We start from the raw sequence: 8,218 nt of genomic DNA, 5'->3' as shown, positions 1-8,218 counted from the left end.
GTCACATTGTTTCAATGCCATCGATGTGTTTAGAAAGATAGACCTGTATGGAGCTTATGTTAAGCTTTTGGTAGATTAGCACCCGGTCACGAATCGGAACGGAGTAGGAACGATGAGCAACTGCTATCTGGTCTCGCTTCATCCTTTCGTTAGGGTCGATTGAAAGGAACACATTTGTCAAACCTCCAAGAAAGGTTTGTTTTAATCAACGCTCAAACTTAGTGTTTGGGATCGATGAATTTCAATGTAACAGAACGCAATTTTCTGAAAAATTCAACATATTTCCTTTGCAGCCATAAGACACCTCAATATCTTCCATCACTCTGTAATGTCTGCTCAATGATTTTTGAGAGAGAAACCACATCTTACTCGATCCTCACCATTCTCCAGCATTGCCAATAAGCCATGCTCGTTCGAGCATTAAAGCAAAAAACGGAATATCAACAGTTGAAGGGAAAGTAAATACAAGTAAGAGAGAAAATTAAGATAACGAGGATTGTAACGGGAAAATGGACGAAATTGACCACACTCATTTCGCTGATCCCCAACGGGTTTGTTCCGATTGCTGCCATTTTGTCGTTTAAAATAAAATGGGGAAGACATTTTGTATAATAAAATGCAAATAAGTTAGTAGATCATTGGTTCCATAAATAAATGAGACGTAATGTTCTCATAATACGGCAAAAGCTTTCAAGATCGTTCATAGCACTCTGATTTCCGACATAATCTTTAAACCCACTCAAACCGCCACCATTTTTATTCATTCCATAAATGAGCGTCCTGTCCCTTGCCGATAGCTTTGTAAGTCATATCGATGTTTAATTAAATTGACCAATAATTAACAACTTTATACCGTTGCTGTAAAGAAGGAGAGAAGAAAAAACCCCAGCAATACATCTCACAACGTCTTCACCGATTCGATTCGCGTCCAGCGATAAGCTCCGTAATGATATATTGTACGTCGCCCATCTTAATAAGTTGTCATCTTGGTCCCGTATACGACCGCTGCTCCAGAACAGTCACCGCTCGTTTGCTCCTATCTGCACCACGTAGAACCGAAAGGCAAGATGCGAACGTGCGATAGCTCTCGATGAACCCGGGGCTCGGCCGAAGAAGAATTGAAGATACGATGTCCGACCAGCAGGAGAAGTTCGGTTGGGCTCGAACTGCTGCTCGCATCATTCCCGGGTGGTTTTTGTTGGGGGTTTTGGTTAATTAATAATATGTTAATTAAAAGTCACCTCTCCGATGTCACACGATTGTCAAAACAAATTCCCATCCCTAATCTACCCGCGAAATGACCGAGAACGGTGGTGAATGCACCACGCAAAGGAACGGTCATCGTACAAAAGGAGAGGGAGAGAATGAACGATAAACATGCACACATTTTGCACACATAACAAATGGAAAACGATCGTAAATGGATCCTGGGAAGGAATCGATCGAAATGCGAACTCCGAACACGCATCCATCCATTTGCGGTGTGGATGATCTTCGCAGTTCATTATTCTTGTGGCGATGCGACGTGCTTTTTTACGGGTTCCAAACACTGTAGATGGTCATCGTCCGTATGGACGTGCGGTCCGGCCGGTCGGAGGTGTGTAGGAGTTGCATTTACACACTCAAGATACCGAATGCAGATACGGATGCAAATAATACGGCCTCAGCTTCCGTCCGGCAAATTGTGCATCCTTTCCCAGGTGTGATGACGCCCATTCGCCCATTAATTCTTCGAACGGGTTGATGATGAGGATGATTGCCCGATGCCGACGACGACGACGACGACGACCACGCCAAAGATGTGGAGGATGATGGCGATGATGATGATGATGTATGATTATTTTATACGTTTGTCCCCAGCGAATGTACCGAAGAGTGCCGAAGAGTAAGAAATAATTTTATCTTCCAACAATTATACTACAACTCACTTCAAGATACGCCCCGCGTTCGAGTGATTCGCGAAGTAGAAGGATCCGGTTGCGGTCTATGGAGCGTACAGTAATACCTTTTTGTATATCGCTTCATTGTGCCGTGGTAGAGCAGGCCTATTCGCTGTTGCCTTAGGCCATCGCACAGGGTTTTACCATGCTTTTAAGTACTTCAGATGAATAATTCTGATAGCGTGTAAAAATTAATCATGCACGCCATTTATTGCCAATCGTATTCGATCGTATTCTGTATTGAAGGTCGAATGGTGGACGACCTACGGAACTGCTAGATCGAGAATAGTTTATTTTGGGGCTTATGGGAATATAACAGATATGTTGGATTCATACCGTGGTTATTAAATTTGAAAGCATATTTTGCATAATGCATAAATCTTTCAAGATCAGTCATGTCTTCCCATCACTATTAACATCTTTCGAACAATCTTTGCTACCAATGGCTCATCGTTGTGCAGCATGTGACTTAATCATATATTCATTTAAAGATTTCGAATTCAATACCTACCTTCCAGCGGCGTTTTAGACTCCCATGCACCGCAATATATCTCAATTAGTGCATGTAAAATAATAATTATTCGACAGCTCCACCTCGTGAAAAGAATAAATAAAGCTTTGCCGGCCACAATCCACCAAGCACGAACGATCTCATCGCGGTGGGTCGCCGAAGACGATCGTAAACATTCCATCCGCAAGCAGCTCCTTACGCAAAAGGATCATAAAAATGTCCAACGAAATCAAATGAACCACCGCCGATTCCTCAGACACCCACACACACAACCATTGTGTTGCTAAACAGCAAGCGATGGGCTATCCAGAAAACCCTACTACACGTGCACCCACCCGTTTCCCTTCGGGTGGACGATGAGGCGCACAGGGACCATAAACCTAATACCGCCCGATGGAGCGTACGGCTGTTGATGAATTGCTGTCATTAGGCAGCTCATTTTCGTTTTGATGATCGCAAAATTTATTGGCACGAAAAATCAATAATAATCCAACCGCAAGGAGTGGAGCGTTGAGTGTGGCAGAGAGCTTTACCTGCGAATCCGCACCGGTGGATCGAGTGAGCCGATGAGCCGATGTGGCAATGCAAAATCACAATCAATTCTACAACGGCCCCGGGGGACGGTGGCGGCACAGGCAACGCTGTAAAGACTTATCGCACGATGAGAGCAACACAGCGAAGGCAAATGGATTTCTTGTCCCTCCCAAAAAAAACAAGAGCCAATCAAAGTTATTTATTTGTGTGGAGCGATGATTCAATCTGCTCGCTTCGATGAAGCAATCAAATTCGGCTCAATCATTAGACTGCAACGAGACGATGTTTGAAGACGCATGAAATAAAACTTATCTCATATTGCCAGCTTATACGATAAGTGTAGCATCGTAAAACCGAAATCACAAATTTGAAAGTCTGCTCAAGCTGACATATATGGATCACATGGAAGATCGCGTGCGAGTGTGTGCTTTCGGATGCTAATCGTGCCGATTAGTAGCTTGTGTATTCGTATCCAGAGCAATTGCATTAAATGTAAGCGGTATACTTAAAGAGTTGCTAAATCAATTAAATGAATCGTTACAACATGTTAAAGTTGAAGGTCTCAGAAATGCTTAATATATTGAATACAAAACCATCGACTAGTAGCGAAGTTAAAAATGGACAAATGGTTGTTAAAACTAAAATCAGAGAAGCTGAGAATCCCCAAGAATTTCATCTTATGTTCTTCCCATAATTTATGAATACTTCGCTCCGATTATGATTAACCAAGAATTAGTTGCTACGAAAGCAAGTTAAAATGAGATACTATACTAAAGATCATCTTGAGAGCATACGAGGCTGGAACTCTAGTATGTATGATGTATTTTCGAACGTGGCACAGGAGATGAGAGCTTCTTCATCATGGAGGAAAGTGTCCCACTCAAGCAAAATAAGGAAACGAAAATGAAGTATAAGATATGAAATGAAGTTTGTAACGTAAATGTAGTAAAAGAAACAAATATTGATCTCTTTTAAAGCATATCAATATCTTTATCTCCCCTTCAGTAATATCAACAGAATGCTCAATAGATTGCCATATTCAATAGAACACCATCTGTTTCTAGATTTCCGATTCGCTTACTCATCAACCTGATGCTTCTTCTCTGCCACATAATGTACACAAAAAATCCACACAAATTCAGTCGGTCAATCGACGCAACTAGCCGCATCCGACCGAATAATTGTCTGCTTGATTAATTATTGAGAATGCATACACGTGAACCGGGCACTGTAAGCTGCACCGTCATCGGGCCGCAGAACGGTTTTGTTTGCTTGTGTGTGAAATCACAAACCTCTCCCATTTCGCTCAACTCACCCTCGACTTACGCGATGCAGATGCAGATCTTGGCCTGCGGCTGCGAAAGCAAAAGGGACCGCGCGAGAAATGCGCGCACAGTCTTCCGTTCGCGCGTATGGCAACGATGGCCTCGGAAAGGAAGCGAGGAAGAATGGTTCGAGGAATGAATTATTCACTTAATTAAATGTACATGCACTTTTTGATTGTTTGCATAAATATTTATTATGTGTCTTTGTAAACAGCCGCCATTAATTAGCCGCCCCATGCTTCATGGTGGGGAGGGGGGTTAAAACAGAGCCAAGGGGAGAGTAAGGGGATTGTTTGGGAAAGTGGGCTGTGGGTAGTAAAGACACAAGTAAGTAATGCTGGCAAAATGTTCTTCCACGGTGTGTGCAGTTATGTGTGCAGGAGGGAGAATGATTTTCTCGGGAAAACTTCTTTCCACGATGAACCGACCGCGTAAATTCCTCCCGGGAAATGAAGCACCACGTTGGGCACGATCAAAGCAAGCGTTGGAAAAGCGGTATGAAAAATTTATCATATTCCGCACATTCCGTGCTTAATTAGCCGCTGCATACTGTCGCATAAGTACTAAGCTGTTTAAAATGTTGCTTATATCATCGTTCGAGATTTATGAGTGCAATAAATCATTTTTATTTGTCTCGTTTGCTCAATAACTCGAGATGCTACCAAAACTTTCATTTTAAAACCATTCTTTGCACAACTATGTTTTGTTTAATTGTTTAGCGTTTCTTTTTTCTTACTTATGTCACGAATGATCTAGATCGAATCGTCCTGAAACGTGATCATTTGCATTAGAACACGTTCGTTCTGTTTGCTCCCTTCACTTCCCTTCTGGTTGCACAAACTGTCGTCTCACTTTCTCTACTACGAGAAGACGTTGCAGTTTTCTTACAACGATACATCCCACAAGGCACAAGGCAAGCGAACGGTCGGCGCTTTACTACTCGCGATCGCGATCGTACTCGCTGACGATGTAACTCAACTCCCAACTCCCCAACGTTATAGTTCCCTTCTCCAGGTACGCGACCACACCAACCGTCTGTTCCAGATCAGCCTAACTGCTGCGAAGATTCTGCTCACCCCCTTTTGCACTACTTCGTTCCGCCCCACCCAGAAGCACCTCCACCAGCTTATACGTTTGCAATATTACGCCCCGGTGCCAGTTGCGCTTAATGCCGACTGCTGTGCCTGGTGGTGCTGCTGTTTCTGCTGCTGCTGCTGCTGCTGCTATGTCGTGTAATAAAAGAGTGATGCCCGCGGACCACCCAAGACGCTGGCAAACTCAAGAGCCGCTTGCTGGCTTGGCGAAGCAGTTGGCGCATGACGCGGGCCGTACGAACCAACCCAAGGGAACGCATGGTGATTGGGAGTGGGGAACACCCGAAGACGGGGTGTGGCAACGGAGCAAAACACTCGCACGGTGAAGGAGCAGCATAAGATAAACGGAACAGAACTCAAACCCATGTCACTACGCAAGGGAGTTCTTTGCGCTCCCATCGGGAAGGGTGTAGTAACGCGGGGGCAAAGTGACGCAGGGGACGGTCGCGCGGATCGTGCCAAGCATCCCGTTGCGACGGGATCGGATGGAGCACACGGTAAAACGGTGGGCAAATGCATGCGCAAGACGAGCACACACCGTTAAAGGATTAGCGTCGAGCTTAAGCCGTTTTATGAATGTATTTATTTTATCGGGAACTTTGGAACTCGAGGATTTGATGCTGGCCGAGGTGGATGAATATAAGGGACGGACTGGACACGTTGGGTTCTTCAGATGGATGGATGGATGTTTGGTGAAGCGATACCCTTCCGAGGGGGCCTCTAGAGCATGTTTGCATCCCCCACCCAGCAAGCCGTGTGGAACTAGCCGGTGGCCATAGGATTGTGGTGGACAGGTTTAGCGACAACCTTGTGGTTGTTTTATTTTGCGATGACGATATTCCAGAGTTGGTCCCGATGGATTGATTCTACATGCGTGAACAAAATAATTGCAGACTGTTAGATACGAATGAAAACAGTTTATTTTCTTCACAATAAAGGATCTCAAGCTTAGTCTTTCAACTTATTTAACAAAAAATATTATTAATTTATAACAACTACTAGTAAATCACTTAAATCACTCAATGCAATATAATTGATTCATGAGCAAACTGAAGCAAATTGTATGAGTGAGTTAGACTTTAGAAATGATTACAATCTCATCAAAGAGTTGTTGTCAGTGGCGGATCAAACGGTAGGCGAAGTTGGCGGTCGCCTAGGGCCTCGCCCCATTTTTGGCCACAAACAATTTGTGCCGATTGTGCGATTTTTGGGAATTAAAAAGCAGAGTTAATTTATAGCAAAAAATATGATCAAAAAGGTAAAAAATTTATCGAAAATATCTTCCTGGGTTATATAATACATTTGTTTCTAAGCGATTAAATTAAATGCAGAGCAGAATATCGACTTTGTGACTTTAAAGTACAAACGAAATTGCACCAGAACCAGGACACTAATTTTCCCGTTAGTCGAGAAAAATTTCTTCGAAAACTACTAGTTTTCGAATGTATAGTACCAGGAGAGCATGCACGGAAGAGGTAACACCTGGTAATTTTTCCCGCCTAAAGGTATGCAATGTTTCAACACTAACTTTCCCGTTGGTCGTGAAAAATTTCTTCGAAAACTACCAGTTTCCTAATGTATAGTACCAGGAGAGCATGCACGGAAGAGGTAGAACCTGGTAATTTTTCCCGCCTAAAGGTATGCAATGTTTAAACACTAACTTTCCATACAAATCAGCTGTTTTCAAATTTCCGTTACCAGGAGAGCATGTTTTTAAAGAGGTAACACCTGGTATCAGCAGAGCAAGATGGCGCGCAAGATGGCGCGCAAGATGGCGCCCAACATTTCATGAAATGTTTCATGAAATATTTCATGAAATATTTCATGAAACTTTTCATGAAAATTTCACGAAAATTTCATGAAATATTTCATGAAACATTTCATGAAATATTTCATGAAATATTTCATGAAACATTTCATGAAATATTTCATGAAATATTTCATGAATGAAATTTTTATGAATGAAATTTTCATGAATGAAATTTTTACGAATGAAATTTTTATTAATTAAATATTTATGAATGAAATTTTTCATTCATGACAATTTCATTCATGAAAATTTAATTCATAAAATTTCATTCATGAAAATTTCATTCATAAAAATTTCATTCATGAAAATTTCATTCGTTAATTTTCATTCATAAAATTTCATTCATAAATTTTCATTCATAAAAAATTCATTCATGAAAATTTCATTCATGAAAATTTCATTCATAAATTTTCATTCATGAAAATTTCATTCATAAAAATTTCATTCATAAAATTTCATTCATGAAAATTTCATTCATAAAAATTTCATTCATGAAAATTTCATTCATTAATTTTCATTCATGAAAATTTCATTCATAAAAATTTCATTCATAAAAATATCATTCATGAAAATTTCATTCATAAATTTTCATTCATAAAAATTTCATTCATGAAAATTTCATTCATAAAAATTTCATTCATAAAAATTTCATTCATGAAAATTTCATTCATAAATTTTCATTCATAAAAATTTCATTCATGAAAATTTCATTCATAAAAATTTCATTCATAAATTTCATTCATGAAAATTTCATTCATAAAAATTTCATTCATGAAAATTTCATTCATGAAAATTTCATTCATAAAAATTTCATTCATGAAAATTTCATTCATAAAAATTTCATTCATGAAAATTTCTTTCATGAAAATTTCATTCATGATAATTCCATTCATGAAATATTTCATGAAATGTTTCATAAAATGTTTCATGAAATATTTCATGAAATTTTCATGAAAAGTTTCATGAAATATTCCATGAAATATTTCATGAAACATTTCATGAAA

This window comes from Anopheles moucheti, chromosome 3, assembly GCF_943734755.1.
Source record: "Anopheles moucheti chromosome 3, idAnoMoucSN_F20_07, whole genome shotgun sequence".
NCBI lineage: Eukaryota > Metazoa > Arthropoda > Insecta > Diptera > Culicidae > Anopheles > Anopheles moucheti.
The sequence above is the reverse complement of the archived record's forward strand: the minus strand, read 5'-3'. Positions refer to the sequence as shown.